The sequence below is a fragment of the Erythrolamprus reginae genome, unplaced genomic scaffold (genome assembly GCF_031021105.1).
Source record: "Erythrolamprus reginae isolate rEryReg1 unplaced genomic scaffold, rEryReg1.hap1 scaffold_252, whole genome shotgun sequence".
Taxonomy (NCBI): domain Eukaryota; kingdom Metazoa; phylum Chordata; class Lepidosauria; order Squamata; family Dipsadidae; genus Erythrolamprus; species Erythrolamprus reginae.
In genome coordinates, this window is record NW_027248619.1 from 33,036 (window position 1) to 55,422 (window position 22,387).

The 22,387-nt window shown below is 37.4% G+C and overlaps 1 long non-coding RNA gene across 1 annotated transcript in view; it reads right to left on the bottom strand.

Moving 5' to 3' along the window:
- LOC139156052 (uncharacterized) overlaps positions 1-21,537 on the bottom strand; it is a 42,295-nt gene extending 20,758 nt beyond the window's left edge. Inside the window, exon 1 of the long non-coding RNA XR_011557197.1 lies at positions 21,444-21,537. This is a non-coding gene — a long non-coding RNA (uncharacterized lncRNA). The remainder of the gene's footprint in view (positions 1-21,443) is intronic.
- Positions 21,538-22,387: the final 850 nt, after the last annotated feature.

A 22,387-nucleotide genomic window follows, 5' to 3' on the forward strand; every position in this document is an offset into this window, starting at 1 on the left:
TATCCCAAAAATGATGTATTTATTTCAGGCTTTACGAGGCATCTTTTCAGGGGCAAAATTGAGGGAATGGGATAGTAAATTGAATTATTGGATAGAAGAGAATAAAAGACCTATAATAAGGAAAAAACAGCTGATTGCTAATGAAAAAGATGGAGGATGGGGAAGATTGGAGCTATAAAGAGATGCGTTTCAAATTGAAAGATTAATGGAGTTGCAGATATTAGAGAATAATAAATAGGTTAGATTGGAAAAAGAGATTAATAAAATTAAAAATAGAGAGCTGTTATTCATAAAATGGAATAAAAAGGAAATTGATAAATTAATGGACCCTTTTAAGGGGACTTTAGAAATCTGGTCAAAATGGCAGGGGAAAATGGGAATAAGGAGATCAAAGCTGTCAACGTTGTACGTATTAAACAGAGATAATAAAACCAATTTAAATAAAATTATAAAGGAATTGAATGACAAAGGGATAACCAGAATAGAACAGTTATATGAGAAGGATGGAAGAGTCAGTAGAATTTGTTTAGAAAGGTGGTTGGGTCAACAGAAATGGTTGCAGATAAACGCAATAAGTAAATATTTGAATGAAAGGGAGAATTAAGAAGCATTATTAAGAGAAGAAACTCACTTAGAGAAAATATTTTTTAAAAAAGGGATGATATAAAGGCACAAGCAAGTAATATATACAGAATGTTATCACAGGCGGAAGAGGGTGTGATAAAAGGATTAACCAGATGGTGGCAAAACGAATTACAAATAGACAAAAGAGGGATGAAGGATATAGTTGAAAATATACAAAAAATAAAGAATACAAGAGTTAGAGAAATGAGAAGGAAAATTTTACGTAAGTGGTACTATACACCAACGCAACTTGCATATTTTCAGAAGAAGGGGAAGGGCAGCTGTTGGCATGGATGCCAAGAGAGAGGAGTTTTTATGTATATGTTCTGGGAGTGTTCAGTAGTACAGAAATTTTGGAAAGAAGTGCAAGATGAAATGAACAGAATGTTAAATATTAACTGGACAATCACAAAAGAAATGGCAGTACTAGTAAAAAAGGGAGATTTAAGAGAATTTGGAGAAATAAAAGTAGTAGCATTGGAAAGCGCTCAAGCAGTAATTATATTGGGTTGGAAAGAAGCAGCAAAATGGACGATACAGAATTGGTATCGGTACATGGTGGACCACATTCACTTTGAAATTATGGATGTAAGGATGAATATGTACAATGAAAATAAATTGAAGAAACTGATGGAACGATGGGACATGGTGAGAGGTTATATGACAAGTAAAATTTGTGATCTAGCCATAAAGAATAAATCAGAATCACTTTTTGATATGTAAATAAAATGCAGATCCTAGCTTAGAAGAATGTTAAAGATGTTTGTACAGACCCTCCAATTGGTGGTGGGGTATGTATGTTGTTAGATGATGGGTGCACCCTCACAGGGCACTGTTTTATGTTGTATGATGTGCAGTCTGTGTGTGTACCACTTAAAAACTAATTAAAATACTATTTTAAAAAATAATAAAAAAAGAAAACCATTGGAATTGAAAAAATCTCCATCTGTCAATTGCAAAAGGCCGCTTTACTGGGATCGGCAAACATAATTTGCCACTACATCACGCAGTCCTAGGTGCTTGGGAAACACCTGACTGGTGATGAAATACGAAATCCAGCATATAGACATAATTATCATTATAATTTATTAGATTTGTATGCCGCTCCTCTCTGAGGATTCGGAGCGGCTCACAACAATAGATACAATAAAATACAAATCCAATATAAACTATATTAAAAACCCCATTATTATAAAAAACTAAGAATTCTAAAACAATCTCATATGTTGAGTCAGGAAAAGTAAGGGAAGAAATCAATCCTCCCATGCTTGGTGATATAGATGGGTCTTCAACATCTTACAAAAGGCAAGGAGGGTGGGGGATATTCGATTCTCAGGGGGAGTTGATTCCAGAGGACTGGGGCCAACACAGGGAAGGCTCTTCCCCTAGGTCTCGCCAGACAACATTGTTTAGTTGACTCTGTTGGACCTAATTGGTCACTGGGATTCATGCGGCAGAAGGTGGTCCCATAGGTATTCTGGATCCAATGCCATGTAGGGCTTTATAGATCATTACCAACAATTTGAATTGTGACCGGAAACTAATCGGCAGCCAATGCAAGCCGTGGAGTGTTGATGAAACATGGGCATACCTAGGGAGGCCCATGATAGCTCGTGCGGCCACATTAGGCACGATCTGAAATTTCTGAACACTTTTCAAAGGTAGCCCATGTAGAGAGTGTTGCAGTAGTTGAACCTCGAGGTGATGAGGGCATGAGTGACCGTGAGCAGAGACTCCCTGTCCAAATAGGGCTCAACTGGTACACCAGGCTAACCTGGGGAAAAGCCCTCCTTGCCACAGCTGAAAAATAGTGCTCTAATGTTAGCTGTGGATCGAGGAGGATGCCCAATTTGCGAACACTCTCTGAGAGGGTCAATAATTCCTCCTCCCCAGGATTATGGACAGACAGATGGAATTGTCCTTGGGAGGCAAAGCCCATAGCCACTCCGTCTTGTTAGGGTTGAGTTTGAGCCTGTTGACACCCATCCAGACCCTAACAGCCTCCAAACACCAGCACATCACTTCCACTGCTTCGCCGACTGGACATGGGGTGGAGATGTATAACTGGGTATCATCGGCATATTGATGATACCTCACCCCATGCCTTTGGAAGATCTCACCCAGCAGTTTCTTTGTTTTTTTTCCCAATATATTTTATTAATTTTCTTAAAATAGAGAAAACTGACAAACATACATTTAACATAAAAATGGGGTTGTATCTTCCCCGCTTATTCTAGAAGTAAAATTTCAATACAGAAAAAAGAATACATTCAAAAAATACTTAAAATCAACTTATTACTTTAAATGAAAAGAAGAAATTTGTTTTACGTTATGTAATAAATGTTCATACATAAACTAATTCTAACATAACTCTCAAATCATATTCTGCTAATACAATTCTCTTATTTATTTATTTATTTATTTATTTACTTTTAATATTTCTTCTTGTTTATCCATATATACACTTTGTTCCATATCTCATAAAATTCTGTTTCTTCTTGATCTTTTAACCGTCTTGTCATCATATCCATTTCAGCGCAATCTAATATTTTCTTAATAACTTCCTCTTCTTTGGGGATATTTTCCCCTTTCCAATTTTGCGCATATATTATCCTGGCCGCGGTCAAAATATGAATAACTAGGTATAAAATTTCTTTCTTATATTTCTGATTAGTTATGCCCAGTAAATAAAATTCCGGGATTATTTCTATCTCCTGTTTTACTATTTCTTTCATTATTCTTTCTATCATTTTCCAATAAAGCTTAACTTTACTACACGCCCACCATTGATGATAATAGGACCCTATTTCCTTCTTACATTTCCAACATAATGGGGAAGTCTTAGGGAACATTTTTGCTATCCTATTTAGTGGGAGGTGCCACCTATAGAACATCTTAATTTGATTTTCTTTTAGGGAAACTGATTTTGTCATTTTCCAATTTAAAGTCCAAACATTTCCCCATGTATCTATATCAATTTCTTTACCAATATTTTTGCACCAACTTATCATGTTATCCTTTAAGGTCAAATCTATATTTTTGTGAGCAATCATATATTTATATACTTTCCCTATTAATTTAGTCTGGTTAGTAACTAGTAAGTTACCTAAGAAATTTTTACTTTTATTAAAAATGTATGTCGTACTATCTCTTTGAAATCTAGACTGAATCTTGAGCGTATTGCCACCAGTCAATTGTAATCCCTTCTTCTTGTAGTTTATTTCTTGACTTTAATTTCATTTGGTCATCTAGTAATACCTTGTATCTTATTATTTTCATTTCCCTTATTGAATTAGGGTGTGTTATTGCTTCTAGGGGAGAGATCCATTCTGGAATAGTCAAAAAGTGATTCTTCTTTATGTCTTTCCAGACTTCCAACAAATACTTTCTTATTGTATGTCTTCTAGAATATGTATGTATTTTATCCTTATCATACCATATAAAGGCATGCCAGCCAAGCATAAGGTCGTGTCCTTCTAATTTTAATGTTCTTTTATCTTCTAATACTATCCAGTCTCTAATCCATGTTAAGGCGGCTGCCTGATAATATAATTTCCAGTTAGGTAAAGCAAATCCTCCTTTTTCTTTAATATCTCCCAAAATATTTATCTTTATTCTTGCTTTTTTTCCTTGCCATAAGAATTTTTTAACTATCGTTGTTAAAAAAAATTTAAAAATTTCCCCAGGATTTATTGAAATGACCTGAAACAAAAACAAGATCTTAGGTAAAATATTCATCTTAATTGTGGCAATTCTCCCCAGAAAAGATATTTTTAAGTTGTTCCATATTTCTAAATCTTTTTTGATTTCTGCAATTAATTTCATGTAATTATCATTTTTTAATGATATTGTTTTTGATGTTATCCATATTCCCAAATATTTAACTTTCTTAACTATTTTCATATCTGTGATATGTTCAAGTTTTCTTTCTTGAATTTTATTCATGTTTTTCACTATAAATTGTGTTTTACTCTTATTTATTTTTAACCCCGCAACTTTTCCATATTGTTCTATTATCTGTATCAGTATTGGGGCCACTGTTATCGGATCTTCAATTATAAAAGTCAAATCATCCGCAAATGCTTGAACTTTGTATATTTCTTTTCCAATGGTCAAACCCTTTATTTTTGGATCTGCTCTTACTTTTATCAATAAAACTTCTAAAGATAAAATAAATAATAAAGGTGATATCGGACATCCTTGTCGAACTCCTTTACTTATTTCAAATGTTTCCAGTTGTTCATTGTTTAATATAATTTTTGTTGTTTGTTTTGAATAAATTGCATCTATTAAGTTTACAAATTTAATACCAAATCTCATTTTGTTTAATTGCATTTTTATAAAGGTCCAATTAACATTGTCAAAGGCTTTTTTAGCGTCTAAGAACATTAATGATACTGATTTTTCAGAATGTTGTTCATAATATTCTAATGTATTAATAATCATTCTAAGATTTTTTTTAATCTGCCTACCTGGTAAAAATCCATTTTGGTCATGATGAATTTTCTCATTTAAAATCTTTTTTAATCTATCAGCATAAATTGTGATAAATATTTTATAATCAACGTTTAATAATGATATAGGTCTGTAATTTTTAATTTTTTCTTTTGCAGTTCCTGGTTTATGAATTAAGGTTATTAAAGATTCTGACCATGATTTTGGAATTTTACCATCCATTCTACTTTCATTAAAAATTTCCAACATATTGTTTGTTATTACTTCACTATCTATTTTATACCATTCTGCCGGTATAGCATCAGGTCCAGTGGCTTTATTATTTTTTTGCTTTTTAATAGTTGTAAGAAGTTCCTCGATTGTTATTGGACTATCTAAACTTTCCTGTTGTTCTTCCGTTAATTGCGGTATCTTTATATATTCTAAATAATTAAAAACTTCATCCTCACTAATATCTTCTTTTTTGTACAACTCTTTGAAAAAATTTTGTACTATTTTTGCTTTTTCATCTATATTATATTTTATTGTTCCGTTTTCGTTCTCTAACTTTTTAATTATTTTTGACTGTCTGTGTTTCCTTAGTTTATACGCAAGCCATCTTCCTGGCTTATTGGCATATTCAAAATAATGTTGTTTAGCTCTTTTTATCTTTTCTGCTATTTGATTTTGCTCTATAAGTTTAATTCTATGTTTAATTACTTCTATCTTTCCCTTTAGCTCCTTGTTCTTAGCATTTTGTTGCGATAAAGATTCTACTTTATCTAGGCCTCCAGGGCAATCTGAGGAACATGACAACATGATGGTGGATGAAATTACCCAAATGGCAGTAAAGGGAGATGTTGTGGTTATGGGTGATTTCAACATGCCTGATGTTGACTGGAATATCCCCAGTGCCCTTACATGCAAAAGTAAGAATATAGTAGAGGCCGTTACAGGAGCAGCTCTGGCACAGCTAGTTAAGACACCAACTAGAGGGGAGAATATTCTAGATTTAGTTTTTACAAATGGGAATTGGGTTTCAGAGGTCAAGGTGGGAGAAAATTTAGGTTGCAGTGACCATCTATGTTTGTGGTTTGATGTAAAAACTGATTGTGAGCAATCCTACACTGCAACCAAAGTATTAGATTTCAGAAAAGCAAATTTTAATGCAATGGGGGAATATTTAAATAATGAATTAAAGGGGAGGGATAAAATGGCAGGAGCGAGCACCCAGTGGACTGTATTAAAAAAGGCCATCTTAAAAGCCACAAGACTTTATGTAAAGCAAATAACTAAAGGTAAAAGGAAGAAGAAACCGCTATGGTTTAGCAATGATGTAAGGGCTATAGTCCATGAAAAAAAGGCTGCCTATAGGAGGTATAAAGAGTCTGGAAGTATAGCTGATAGAGAGGTGTATAAAATGAGACAGAAGGAGGCGAAACAGATAATATATGCTGCTAAAGCCTCAAAAGAGGAAGAAATTGCCAAATCTGTAAAGAAGGGGGATAAAACCTTCTTCAGATATATTAGTGATAGGAAGAAGAAAAACTGCAGCATCACGAAGCTTAGTACCGGGAATAATACATGCATTGATGGGAATAAGGAGATCGCTGACCATTTCAATAGCTACTTCTGTTCAGTTTTCTCAAAAGACACCTTACAAAATAATACTATAGGGGGATATAGCATTGCTTCCAGCTGTACTGATTCAGCTCCAGTGATCTTAGAAGCCAATGTCTTAGAAGAACTTGAACGATTAAAGATAAATAAGGCAATGGGTCCAGATGGCATCCACCCCAGAGTTCTTAAAGAACTCAGATCTGTCATTGCTACCCCCCTGACTGATTTGTTTAACCAATCCCTGTTAACAGGAGATGTTCCTGAGGATTGGAGAATGGCCAGTGTTGTGCCTATCCACAAGAAGGGCAGTAGAGAAGAAGCTGGTAACTACAGGCCAGTTAGCTTGACATCAGTTGTAGTTAAAATGATGGAGACTCTACTCAAAAAGAGGATAAATCAGCACCTAAAAAACAATAACTTATTGGACCCAAATCAGCATGGCTTTACTGAAGGCAAATCATGTCAGACTAATCTCATTGATTTCTTTGACTATGTCACAAAGGTGTTGGATCAAGGTGGTGCCGTGGATATTGCCTATCTGGACTTCAGCAAAGCCTTTGATACGGTTCCACATAAAGAGCTGATGGATAAATTAGTGAAGATTGGACTTAATCCCTGGATAGTTCAGTGGATTTCAAGCTGGCTGAAGCATAGACATCAGAGAGTTATTGTTAATGGCGAGTATTCTGAGCAGAGACAGGTTACAAGCGGTGTGCCACAAGGGTCTGTTCTGGGTCCTATTCTTTTTAATATGTTTGTGAGTGACATAGGGGAAGGTCTGGTAGGGAAGGTTTGCCTATTTGCCGATGACTCTAAAGTGTGCAATAGGGTTGATATTCCTGGAGGTGTCTGTAATATGGTAAATGATTTAGCTTTACTAGATAAATTGTCAAAGCAATGGAAACTGCAGTTTAATGTTTCCAAATGTAAAATAATGCACTTGGGGAAAAGGAATCCTCAATCTGAGTATTGCATTGGCAATTCTGTGTTAGCAAAAACTTCAGAAGAGAAGGATTTAGGGGTAGTGATTTCTGACAGTCTCAAAATGGGTGAGCAGTGTGGTCAGGCGGTAGGAAAGGCAAGTAGGATGCTTGGCTGCATAGCTAGAGGTATAACAAGCAGGAAGGGGGTTAAATAGGGTTCAGGAGGGAGGTGTTTTTAATAGGAAAGTGAACACAAGAACAAGGGGACACAATCTGAGGTTAGTTGGGGGAAAGATCAAGGGCAACATGAGAAAATATTATTTTACTGAAATAGTAGTAGATCCTTGGAACAAACTTCCAGCAGACGTGGTCGGTAAATCCACAATAACCGAATTTAAACATGCCTGGGATAAACATATATCCATTGTAAGATAAAATACAGGAAATAGTATAAGGGCAGACTAGATGGACCATGAGGTCTTTTTCTGCCATCAGTCTTCTATGTTTCTATGTTTACTTGTCTTAATTCAGTGATTAACTGTTCATATTGTATTTTTTTTTCTTTATTTACCTTTGCTGTGTAGGAAATCCTTAATCCTCTGATGTATGCCTTGGCAGTATCCCATAGGTTTTGAGGGGTAGTATCTAAATTTTTATTTATTTCAAAAAAAAATATTTAATTCATTCTCTATCCATTCCTTATATTTTTTATCTTTTAAAATATTTCTATTCATCTGCCAATTTGAGTGTTTCTTATTACTTTTCATGTAAACTACTACAGGATTATGATCTGCCCAAGTATTTACTTCTATTTCTACCTCTTTTATTTGTTCTGCTGTTGTTTTTGAAGCCCACACCATATCTATTCTTGTCCAAATTTCCTGAGGGTTTGAATAAAAAGTATACTGTCTAGTTTGAGGATGTCTTTCCCTCCAAATATCATTTAATAATAATTCTGATTTCATCTTTTGGAAAGTAGTTGGTAATATATTTTTCTTTTTCTTACTATTTCCCCCCCCCCTGAATGATCTAATAATCTATTTGAAATTGCATTGAAATCGCCAATTATAATCATATTTTCAATATTTAATTCATTTATTTTCTGATGCAATTGTTTATAGAATGTCGTTTGATTTTCATTTGAGGCATAAATAGAGACAATGACAAGAGGTTTAGGCTCTATATTGATCTGCACAATTAATATTTATTTATTTATTTATTTATTATTACTTAGATTTGTATGCCGCCCCTCTCCGAAGACTCGGTCTGCATATAATTGTTTGGAGTTTGTGGAGTTCTCAACATACATCGCTATCCCTCTTTTTCTTTGATCTGCCAATGCAGCATACATATTTCCAATTTTTGGATTTAATAATAATTTTCGGTTTGTCCTTTTTATATGAACTTCTTGTAATATTACTATTTGAGCTTTTTGATTAATTTTTGCGAATATTTGTTTTCTTTTTCTTGGTTCATTTAAACCATTCACATTTACGGAAAAGATTTTCAAGTCTTTTGACGTAGTCATTTGTAATATTTCTTGGTGTCTTTAGTTTCGCGCTGTGGTTGTATTCTTCTTGCACCTAGGTCCTCCTCTCCTCCCTCTGCTGCACGCCCCGTGTCCTCCTCCCTTCTTTCTGGCAGTTCTTTCATTGGTTGCTCAAGTTGACGTATTCCACTGGTTTCATAAAAGTCTTTTGCTTCTTCCAAATTTTCTATTTTATATATTTTGGTTTGCCAATAAAGTGATAGTCCTTCTGGAATAAGCCAACGGAAAGTTATGTTTTCTTTGATCAAAATTTTGGTCAGAAAATGATAATCCCTTCTGCTTTCTCTTACACTTCTTGGAACTTGTTTCAGTATTGTGATTTCTTTTCCTTTGTCTTGTAGTTTTTCATTTCTTGACCATTTCAAAATGTCATCTCTTATAGTTCTCCTAACAAATTTGATATGGACTTCTCTTGGTAGGTTGTGCCGACGTACATAGCTAGTTTGTACTCTGAAAACTTCATCAATTTCTTTTATTAATTCTGTGGGATCCATCTGAAGGATTCCTCCAATAATTTCTGCCATTCTTGCTTGTAAATCTTCGTCTTTTTCTTCTATTATGTTCTGAAATCTTAAACCATAGGATGCTCGTTGTACTTCAAGATGTGTAATTGATTCATCATATTTTCGATAGCGTGCATCGGATCTGCCTTCAAAGTAGTCCATTCTCTTTTCCATTTTTCCAGTTCTCTCTTCTACCGCCTTCACCCTTTCTTCATTTTCTTTCAAAGTTTGTTGAATTTCCTGCTCCTTCATTTCTCCTGTATCAGCCTTTAATTCACCCATTTCTGCTTTTAAAGCTTCTCGTTGTTGATTTGCGTCTTCTTGAGATTTTAACATAAAATCTTTCATTGTGTTTAATGTTTCTTGTATCGTTACAAGGGTAGGCTGTTGTGCTTTCTCTTTCTCCTTCTCTTTGGCTAACATGGTTGCAGTAGTGCTTTGGTGTACAGGAGAAGGCTGAGTTGATACTTGGGGAGATGAGGCCGACATTAATGTTTGTTTTTTAATGGTCTTAGTATATGTAGACGTACTTGACATCCTTTGCTTTGCAACATTTTTCTGTGTTATTTCTTATTTGTAGATTTTAAAGAAGGGGAAGAAAACTCCAACAAACTCCAATCCTATCAAACTTCGCTAATTATTTCTAAATATCACAATGCAAAAACACAACAAACACAACAGAGATATTGATAATCTTAGTGCTTTAAAATCTATATATGTCTATACTTAATATATACCTTATCAATGTTTAAAAATATAAATTTTTAATAAACCTTATTCTTGTTTTTTTTTTAAAGGAATTAACCTTTAAAGTTTCTTTCAATTTCAAAAAATTCTTTCAATTTCAAAAAGCAATAATGTATAGTATATTATTATAGCAAATCAATCTCAGTTAACCAATATACTAGTCTTAGAGAAAAAAAAGAAAACAAAATAAGAGAGGAGAGAGCAGCAAGGAGAGGGAAGAAAGCAGAAGTGGGAAAATAAGGAAAAAAGAGGAAAGGAAAAAAGTAAAAGGGAAGAAAAAAGGAGGGAACACCACCACAGGGAGAGAGAGGGGATCAAGGAATAGCAGTTCATTTATTTCAAACTATTTCTATTTTAAAATTTATACTAATGTCTAGAAACAAGGAGAACAAGGGAAAAAACCAGAAGTAATGTAAAGGAGAAAAAAGAAAAGGAGTAGGAAAAAAACAAGATATCAAATAATACAACAATAATATACTTATAATCTTCTTTTAAACGTAGATATCCTTGTTTATTGAAGTTCTATTTGATTTTCCAAAACCTTTTATAATGATCCCAAAGTCTCAAAATGCCAAATAATGCCAAGAAAGTCGAAGTCTTGTTAAGTTTTATTCAGTCACTATGCCAAAGTCCAAAGTTTAGTATTTTTCCAGATCAAAATTTATTAAGTTTAGGTCAGTTCCAGATTTTAAAATAAATCCTACGAAAGCAGCCCAAGGAAAGCAGACAATCTCTTCTTTACTGCGAGTCCAGAGAGAAAGCCAATAATCCAATAAAAGCGATTCCAATCACGATCACTCAAACAGTGTAAATCTTCTTAATTTTTTAGTCACCAAATCGTCAATTCATTAAGTTGTTTAATTAATTGCAGATTGCAGGTTTATTTCATTTTAAAATTAGAAGTTGGAACAAAAGAAACGTAATCCCTCCGCTATCAAAAGTAGTGCCTGGGATTTGATGTTATTCTGAAGACTTAGTAATTCCAATCTTTATTTCAGCTTTGCCAGGTTATAACTCTTCATATTTTCAATTTAAATTTTATATCCAGCTTTCTTCCGAATTTAAAAGTTCAAAAGTTCAAATTCAACTTAAGTAACGAAAGAGAGAAAATAGATCCGGCCGTTGTTTGGCTCCAGGATATGAATTTTTCTACCAACTTCCTCTTTCGCCTTGTTAAGAAAACTTTCACTTATAACTTTCACTTTACTTCAATCTTCTGTATTTAACATGGAACAATGAAATTTTACCTTGATTCTTCTTTTCTTTTAGTATTCTTTTTCACTCTGTTAGACTTCAGAGATCTCGACTTTCTTCCTTTCACTTTTTTGCTTCCCACTGGTGTGGGGGGATCGCAATGGTCATATCCTCTGGGTGCCGAGGATTGGTTCTCCCTTTTTCCAGAGCTGCAGGGCAGACCACTGCCTCCGGAGCTTCAGCGATAGCTCCTCAGACAGAGGGAAGCCCCCTGTTCTGGGATCGGGCTGTCCGGACCCGATCCAACCGCAATCCGTGACCTCTGGGGGGTGAAAGGAGTCTTGGGGACAGAGCCCTGCCCCGGAGCCTCCCCAGCGGTCCCGGTCCAGACCGGAAGTCCCTCACCCAGCGGTTTCATGTAGATATTGAATAGCAGAAGGGAAGAGGAATGACCCTGAGGCACCCCACAAAGTCGACCTCCGACTCCCCACTAACACCGACAGCGAACAACCGGAGAGGTAGGAGGAGAACCACTGCAAAACAGTGCCTCCCACTCCCAGCCTCTCCGGCCAGTGCAGAAGGATACCATGGTCAATGGTATCGAAAGCTGCTGAGAGGTCCAGGGAAAGTTGGAAACTGGACAATAGTTGTTATGTACGGCTGAGTCCAGGGAAGGCTTCTTGAGGAGGGGGTGCATGAGTGCCTCCTTGTAGGGAGCCGGAAAGGAACCCCCCTCAGAAAAGCATTGAAAATCTCCTGGACTCAGCTTCATGTCACCTTTCTGCTGGTCGAAACCATCCAAGAGGGACACAGATCCAGTAAACAGGTGGCAGAACTCACAGCACCCATGGCCTTGTCCACTTCAACAGGTGTCACCAGGTGAAACTCCTCCCAGACAGATTGACAAGTATGGGCCCCATTGTCAGCCGACACTGCTGTACAATCGGAGTCGAGGTTCATCCGGATCTGAGCGACTTTATCAGCAAAAAATGAGTTAAAGTCCTCAGCACTGTTCTGCAAGGGCTCCCCAATGCCTCCCTGGTTAAGAAGGGAGCGGGTCACCCTAAACAAAGTGGCCGGAGGGGATTCTGCTGATGCAATCAAGGGGCATGATACGCGCATCTTGCTGCCTTGAGTACCACTTTGTAAGTCTTAATATGAGCTCTTACAAGTGTTTGATCAGATTCACATTTCCTCCACCACTTCTCTAGACGTCTCTTCTGGCGTTTCAACACCCAGAGTTCCTCGGTAAACCAAGGAGCTCTCCGGGGTCTAGTGCCACAGAGAGATCGCAAAGGCGCAATCCAGCCAGCTGCAGGGTTTGGTAGTGGGAGGCACTGTTCTTCAGTAGTTCTCCTCCTACCTCTCCGGTCGGTCGCAGTCGGTGTTAGTGGGGGGGTCAGAGGTCGACCTCTAGATTGCTCCCCTTGTGTGGTGCCTCAGGGATCAGTCCTCTCCCCCCGGCTGTTTAATATCTACATGAAACCACTGGGTGAGATTATCCAAGGGCATGGGGTGAGGTATCATCAATATGCAGATGATAGCCAGTTGTACATCTCCACCTCTTGTCCAGTCAGTGAAGCAGTGGAAGTGATGTGCCGGTGTCTGGAGGCTGTTGGGGTCTGGATGGGTGTCAACAGACTCAAGCTCAACCCTGATAAGACAGAGTGGCTGTGGGTTTTGCCTCCCAAGGACAATTTCATCTGTCCATCCATTACCCTGGGGGGGGAATTACTAACCCCCTCAGAGAGGGTCCGCAACTTGGGCATCCTCCTCGATCCACAGCTCACATTAGAGAAACATCTTTCAGCTGTGGCGATGGGGGCGTTTGCCCAGGTTTGCCTGGTGCACCAGCTGCGGCCCTATTTGGATCGGGAGTCACTGCTCACAGTCACTCATGCCCTCATCACCTTGAGGCTCGACTACTGTAACGCTCTCTACATGGGGCTACCTTTGAAAAGTGTTCAGAAACTTCAGATCGTGCAGAATGCAGCTGCAAGAGCAATCATGGGCTTCCCTAAATATGCCCATGTCACACCAACACTCCGCAGTCTGCATTGGTTGCTGATCAGTTTCCGGTCACAATTCAAAGTGTTGGTTATGACCTATAAAGCCCTTCAGGCACTGGGCCAGGTTATCTCCAGGTTATCTTCTGCCACACGAATCCCAGCAACCAATTAGGTCCCACAGAGTGGCCCTTCTCCGGGTCCCGTCAACTAAACAATGTTGTTTGGCGGGACCCAGGGTAAGAGCCTTCTCTGTGGCAGCCCCGGCCCTCTGGAACCAACTCCCCCCAGAGATTAGAATATCCCCCACCCTTCTTGCCTTTCCTAAGCTTCTTAAAACCCACCTCTGTCGTCAGGCATGGGGGAACTGAGATATTCTTTCCCCCTAGGCTTCTACAATTTATGTATGGTATGTCTGTATGTATGATTGGTTTTAAAATAAGGGTTTTTAGCTGTTTTAGTATTGGATTGTCGCATGTTGTTTTTACCACTGTTGTTAGCCGCCCCGAGTCTACGGAGGGGGCGGCATACAAATCCAATAAAACTAAACTAAAACTAAACTAAGAGCCCCAGCTGCAGCCTTATTCCATGCCACAATGAAAGACTCTGCCGAACTGTGTATGAGTGTATCCGGTAAAGCCCCAAGTGCCCTCTGAAAATCCTCTGGATCCATTAGGTGTTGGGGCGGAACCACCTAATCGGTTCTGCCTCCCTGCGGGGAAGATTGGAGCCTTGAAGTCAAGCCACACCAGAAAATGGTCTGACCATGACAAAGGCACAGCTTCTAAGCCCCTTAATCTCAGACCATCATTCAATATCATGTTGGATGTGTGTCCCCCTACCTGAGTTGGACCCTGAACTACTTGGGTCAGGTCCATGGCTGTCATAGTGGCCATGAACTCCTGTGCTAACCCAGAGGATTTGCCGAGCGATGGCAGATTCAAGTCCTCCAGGACAATAAGTCCAGGGAACTCCACTGCCAGCCTGGCTACCTCCTCGAGCAGCACAGGCAGGGCTGTTGACACGCAGCTGGGAGGCAGGTACATGAGCAACAAGCCCACCTGAACTCCTAGGTCTAATTTCACAAAAAGGCACTCACAAACCACAATCTCAGGAGTAGTGAGTCTATGTAGGCTAATAGTCTCCTTAGGTATAATAGCCACTCCTCCCCCACTTCCCTGGCGTTGCGGCTGATGCTGTACCTGATATTTCAGAGAGAGGAACTCCTCCCTCTGTGCCCAGCCAGGTTTCAGTCACACATACCAGGCCAGCCTCCTCCTCCAGGATCAAATTCCGGATGAGGAGAGCCTTGTTAACTACCAACCTGGCATTGAGCAGCAGCAGCCTGAGTCCAGGGTTATTCCCATCAATGTATGTATTGTCTCCAGTACTAAGCTTTGTGATACTGCAGTTTTTCTTCTTCCTATCACTAATATATCTGAAAAAGGTTTTATCCCCCTTCTTCACAGATTTTGCAATTTCTTCCTCTTTTGAGGCTTTAACAGCATATATTATCTGTTTTGCCTCCTTCTGTCTCATTTTATATACCTTTCTGTCAGCTATACTTCCAGACACTTTATACCTCCTATAGGCAGACTTTTTTTCATTGACTATAGCCCTTACATCATTACTAAACCATAGCGGTTTCTTCCTTTTATCTTTAGTTATTTGCCTTACATACAGTCCAGTGGTTTTGAAGATGGCCTTTTTTAATACAGTCCACTGCGCACTTGCTCCTGCCATTTTATCCCAGCCCTTTAATTCATTATTTAAATATTTCCCCATTTTACTGAAATTTGTTTTTCTGAAATCCAATACTTTGGTTGTAGTATAGGATTGCTCACAATCAGTTTTTACATTAAGCCACAAATGTAGGTGGTCACTGCAAGGTTTTCTCCCACCTTAACCTCTGAAACCCTGTTCCCCTTTGTAAAAACTAAATCTAGAATATTCTTCCGTCAAGTTGGTGTCTTAACCAGCTGTACCACAGCTGCTCCTGTAAGGGCCTCTACTATATTTTTACTTTTGCATGTAAGGGTAGTTAACATCAGACATGTTGAAATCACCCATAATCACAATATCTCCCTTTACTGCCATTTGGGTAATTTCATCCACCATCTTATTGTCATAATCCTCAGATTTCCCTGGAGGCATTTGTGCACATTACCCGACGAATATTATTATCATTATTTGTTTGTCTCTTATCCTCAACAACTACCCTGTTTCCCCGATAGTAAGACACCCCCGATTGTAAGACGTATCGGGGGTTTCAGGGGGTCGGCTAATATAAGCCATACCCCGAAAGTAAGACATATGTCTTACTTTCGGGGAAACACGGGGGTATTGCCGCCTCCCTCTCATCTAGCTGCACGCCGCCTCCTGCCCACGTCCGCACCGTCCCCCTCTCCATACGTCGCCGTGTCTGCCACCTCCCTCTGATCTTAATGAGCGCCGCCTCCTGCCCACTTCCGCGCCACCCCCCTCCATACGTCACCACGTCTAAATGTTAATTTTATGGTTAAAACAAAAAAATCAACAATTTTTTTCCAATATAAGACATACCCCGAAAGTAAGACATAGTGGGGCTTTTGGGGATAAAAAGAAAGTAAGACACTGTCTTACTTTCGGGGAAACACGGTACGTCTATTTCATTTACAGCTCCCTTTTCATAAATTTCAGCAAACTGATTTATCCTCATTGTTCAGGGACAGAAATCATCCACATCAGTTACATCTCTGTCACCTTTACCTAGTTTAAATGCCAGTCCAAAAAAGTTCTGAACTCCTCACCAAGCACCTGGGTACCTCTGTATGATGGGTGCAAACTTTCCCTCTTAAACAACTCCCTATTAGACCACCTACTAACATCGCGACTATTATATCCAAAACCTTCAGCTTTACATTACTGCCTTAACCACTCATTAAACTCTGCAATACAAGTTGTTTTATCCTCCTGACCACAAACCAGTAACACCTCTGAGAAAGTCACTGAATCAGTTATTCTGCCCAACTCCACACTAAGACATTGGAAATCTCTTTTTACTTGATTAACATTTCTCTGAGACAAGTCATTTGTGCCAAGATGCACCACCACATCAATGTTACTATCTTTACTCACAGCCTTTACAATATTTGTAATCCGCCTCCTGTCCCTGCTGGCAGTGGCCCCTGGGAGACACTTCATCAGCCTCACCACATCCTTACTCTGTCCCAAATCAACACCTCTAACAGTTGAGTCACCCACAAGAAAATGCACCTCTGTTACAACAACTTCCCTTTGGAACATCCCCTCATCCTCTACCTGGAGGGCCTTGTTAATGTCCGCAACAACCTCACTATTTAAATCTGCAAGAATATTATAGGAATTAGATAAAAAGAAACCAAAATTGCGGTGTCTGTGCTCTACTGCACGTAATCTTCCTGAACCAAAGGTTGTCCACACAGCCCTTCTCCTCGAAGGGTGCTAAGGAAGTGGAGGCTGCACACATGGCTGCATTACATTACGGGACAACCTTGGTGTATTCCTTTCTCTATAGTTATATTCTTTGTGGTATCTCCGTTGATAATAATTTTAGCTGTTTGCTTAGTATATATGGTTTGTATTGTTCTTATGAATTTTTCTCCAAAGTTCATGCTCATTAATTGGCTTTTTAAAAAATTCAATTTAGATTGCCAAATGCCTTCTCTGCATCAAGAAACATTAAGGTAACTGATTTCTCAAGGTGTGCTCTAGTACACCTTGAGAAACTAGTACTCTAAGCTATTTAGTACATTCCTCACATTGTTTCTGATGTTTCTATTTGGCAAAAAGCAATTTTGTTCTACATGTATTATCTCATTAATTATCTTTTTTAGCCATTCTGCAATTATTGTAGTAAATATTTTATAATCGGTATTTAATAATGAAATTGGTCTGTTGTAACTAATCATATGTCTCAACAAATTATTTTTAGGTATCAGAGTAATCAATGCATCTTTCTATGTTTGTGGTGTTTTGCCCTTAGGCAGTATTTCATTAAATGTTAACAAAAGTAGATTTTTTAAAGGTTCTTGCATTTCTTTACAAAATTCAGCTAGAATCCCATCAGGTACGGGAGCTTTATAATTTTTTTGTTTTTGAATCACCCTTTATAATTCTGTTAATATTATATCTTCTTCCATTCTATCTTTATTAATTTCTGGTATTCTTGGGATATTACATTGATTTAAATGTTTGTATGTCTTGTTCATCTATTTCATCTTTTTTGTATAAATCTTGGAAATATTCCATTACTATTCTTTTTTTCTTCTATATCAAATTGTCTAATCTCTGATTTGTCCTCTAATTGTTATATGTATCTTTTTTCGTTTTGTTTTCCTAACTTGTATGCTAATCATCTGCCCGGTTTGTTAGCATGTTCAAAATAATTTTGTTTAGACATTTTAATTTTAATAGCTATTTTTTCTTGTGTTGCCAAATTCATTTTATGTTTAAGTAGTTCTCTTTCTTTATTAATTCTACTGTTAATTGGATCTCTTTGCATTTTAATTTCTAATTCTCCTATTTTATTTTGAATTTCTTTTATCTGGTTATATCTATTCCTATTTCTCCTAAGTGGGTATGTAATAGTTAATCCCCTTGTATATGCTTTAGTTGTGTTCCATATAATTTGGGTAGTAGTTTCATCAGTCCAATTTATTTATTTATTTTAAATCTAACTCTTTCTCCATATATTGCTTATATCCTTTTCCCCCTATCATCCTCTGGTTCATTATCCATCTGTTTCTTTCTTTCTTTCCTTTCCTTTTATCTCCTTCTATTGCTAATGTTATGGGATTGTGACCAGCCCATGTATTGGGTTCTATTTACACTGTTGTAATATTTTTTTCTAATTCCATATCAGTCCAGACCATATCTAATCTGAACTATGATTTATGTGGGATGGAAAAATATGTATACTTTTCTTGTTTAGGGTGCCTTTCTCGCCATATATCTTTTAATTTAAATCCATTCACCATATCTAAGAAATTTGAAGGTAATACTTTTCTATTTTTATTTTTCTCTCTTCCACCTTTATAATGTTTTTATATCTGATACTGCATTGATGTCAGCTATAATGCAGATGTACTCTTTTTCTACTTTAACAATTTGATTGTATAATTTCTTATAAATTTCTTTCTAGTTAACATTTGGGGCATTAAATTATGGCAAATGCTACTTTCTTTTCCTTTATTGTAATTTCCATTATTAATATTCTTCCTTCTTTTTAAGCAATTTTTTGGGGAATTAAACCAAGTTTTAATATATGCTATAATCCCTCTTTTTTTTAATTCCGCTAGAGATGTAAAGAGTTTACCTAATTTTGTTTTTTCCAATATTTTAACATCATCTTTTTTAATATGTACTTCCTCCATGCATATAATGTCAGCATTGTGTTTTCATAAATTATTAAAGAGTTGTCCCCTTTTCTTCTGAATTTATTCCATTTATATTAACTAAGAATAATTTGATTGAATTTTGCATTTTATTGTCTATAAGTTACTCTCACTCTTCTGGTACTTCTTGGTTCTCGTAGGTTTCCTGTTCTGTCTTCTTTTTCTTCTTTTCCTTTTTTTCTATCTACTTCTCTGTTTCCTTCTCTTCTTGACTTTAAGAATTCCGCTTCTGTACTGCTTTCTCCTTTCTTGTTCAAATGTTCTTCTATAATCTTCTGATTGCTCAGTCATGTCAATTGTGATTTTCTTTCCTCTCCACGTAACCATCCCTCCCTCCGCTACCAACCATCTGAATGGTATCTCATGACTTTCAATTTTGGACTACTCAGAAATCCATTTGCAGTTGATGTGGAGGAAGTACCTGTAAACATGCAGATGGAACTGATAGAATTCCAATGTAACAGCACACTTAAGACAAAATATGATTCTGTAGGGAGTGCATCAGGGGTGGGTTCCTCCTGGTTTGGACTGGATCTCCTGAACTGGTAGTGACCAGCTGTGGAAGTCACTAAACTGGATTGACTGGTGCCAGTATGTGGTGCTACCTTCATTTTGGGGATATTTTTTGCAATTTTTAAAATTGTTTTGAGGATTTTTCCTGTTCTGTTGCTTATAAAAGGACCATCCTGCTCATCCCTGGGTTTAAACTGACCTTTATTCCTTCACCTGAACCACAGCTGATCAGCTCCTTAGCTATGTTTCAGGCTGATTCCAGCTACTGAGCATGCACAGAAGCCAAACTGCACGAGGGAACATGCAAAAATTCCAATGCAAACCGATGGCAAAGGTAAGTGGAAACCACCCTGGCCCGCACAATTCACCAGGTTCATCCCTGAAACAATGCCCCAACTCCGTCTACAAGCTGTTTAAATGCTGTGCATGTTTGGAAGCACATACCTGTGTGAGCAACCTTTCTCTGTGATGAGGGTGAACAAAAGTGCCTCACTGATGCACACCTCTACTCTATCCTGAGAGTTTCCACAGCTCAATAAAACCAATAAAAGATGCCGAGCATCTGGCTTGGAAAAAATTGCATGAGAGAGAGAACTAAAAAGCTTATGGGTTTTTTGTTTTAAATTTGTTTTTGCATGTTAAAAGCTTATGTTTGTTCTTTGTTTTAAAATTGTTTTTGCAGATTTATTTCAAATATTTGTTTAAATTTGAAATGTTAATTCTATTAGGCCCATGTTAATACACTCCTGAACTAATATTATACAATTATCTTACATGCAACTGGCCATTTTAGGCAACCATAATGCTGATACAGTAAAAGTTTGCAGGAAGGAATTTATTCGGAGTCCTCCAAAGATCTTTCTACCTTGAAAGATCTCTGGAGATGAGGAGGGGATAGTGGAAGAGCAGCATGTGAAGGTTGCCCCCAAAACCCAGAATCCTTACCACTCTGCCGCATCGTCTTGCTCTTTAGAGATTTATAAATGCAGAAGTTGGATTCAGAATAAACTGCTTCATGAAACTTTCTCCTCCACATCTCCACAGAAAGCAGCAGTGTCCTTCGCCTCCTCCTTTACTGGGAGGGTACACCAGTAAGGGAAATGCCACCAATGTCTGGGATTGGGAGAAGAACATCTCCTTTGGCATGCCGTCCACATGCACACAAACCCACCTAATTCCAAACTTGAAGACTTTTACCCACATCTGAGCTTACAAAGTGCCAATCATGCCTGGGCTTGTGGAGTAGACACTCTCCTTTCTACGTGGGTAAAAGTTCCCAAACTTGTAATGTGTGTTCATGTGTGTGTGTGTGTGTGTGTGTGTGCATGCACTTGGCTGCCAGCAGTTTGGGGAGGCAAGGGACTTGTGGGGCCCCAAATTGTCCCCACATCAAGTTAGCCAGTATGACTTATTCCATCCTGACCCAGCCATCAGGAGCTGACTACATCCAGGGAGTGGTGTCAAGTGGGTCACAAACCCCCAGTCAGCCACACTCATCCAATTGGCAACACACACACCCCAGGTCAACTACAGCCCTGATGAGACCCTCAATGAAATTGAGTTTGACACCCTTCTTTTTGACTGAGATGGCATCAAATTGAATAAAAAAAATATCCCCAAAGATAAAGAAAATTTTTCAATCCTAGTCAGAGACTCAGATAAAAGAGAAGGTTTGACAATGGGTTTGAGCATAGTTTAAAAAATAACATACTCAGAAGAGGACACCTGAAATGTAAAATCCAACATAATAATCATATTAAATAGTGTATAGTCATAAAATAATTAAATTTATTGTTGTTTTTAGTTTGGTTTGATTCACATTTCATAAAAGTACCAAATTAGCCTTTCCCATTAATATGTAAAAATGTATTATAAACAAACATAAAATAACAAAAAGTTTTAAAAAACTTTCTTACCAAATAGGGACAATAACTTGCCACTTGTGCAGCAAGGACAAGGCCATCATGAAGATCTCTATCGAAGTTAACTATCCATCTTTTTGGAGGTATGTCCCCTATGTAAATGAAATTTTAGAATTTCACAATACAAAATTTGTGGACTTATAAAAATGCTATGTTTGTTCTTTATGGGAAATGCAACGTATCTGGTAAATCTGACTCTTCTTATAACTATTAAAATTATAACTCTTTCACTGAATTATATTATGAGGCTTCCAACTTCTCTATAAATCTGCTAGACAAGGATAATACTTTTGCATACTTTTGCAAGCTGAGGCAGAAAAAAAAATCTTGTATATACAGTAGGTACACTAAGAGAAACAGAACAATTTCCTTTCTTGCTGCTTCATTTTCTAATTTGTCCTTAGATTACAGCTCCCAGACACTCTGGCATCAGAGAGTGCTCTTTCTTCTTAGGAACTAAGAAAAAAACTTCTTAGGAAATCCCAATGCAGGACACCTGGCCAAAATCTTATTAGCTGCTTGAGAATGAAGCAGAAGAGGTACAACATCCTGGGAGTTTAAGTCACATCCAAGAGAATAACTTCACAGTGGGTTATGAGCAACACGTTGCCTTGTTTTCTTGCAGTTAGTTCTTTTGACAACAGATCAGCATAAACTAGCATAAAACTGTAAAATTGTATAACCTTCCAGACCATCTCTATATACTATGAGAATTATAGATGAAGGATTAAAATTAATGGCATAGAAACAAGGAAAAATTTACAAATAATTTATAGATAACTTATATCCAATTAAAATATATTTAATATGTTTTAATATTGGTGTATTACAATAGCTGAATATTACTATAAGATAATTAAATTGTATACATTAGATCTAAAATATGAAGAAGATAACATGTTTTATGCAAATCAAGAAAAACAAAACAAAAACAATAG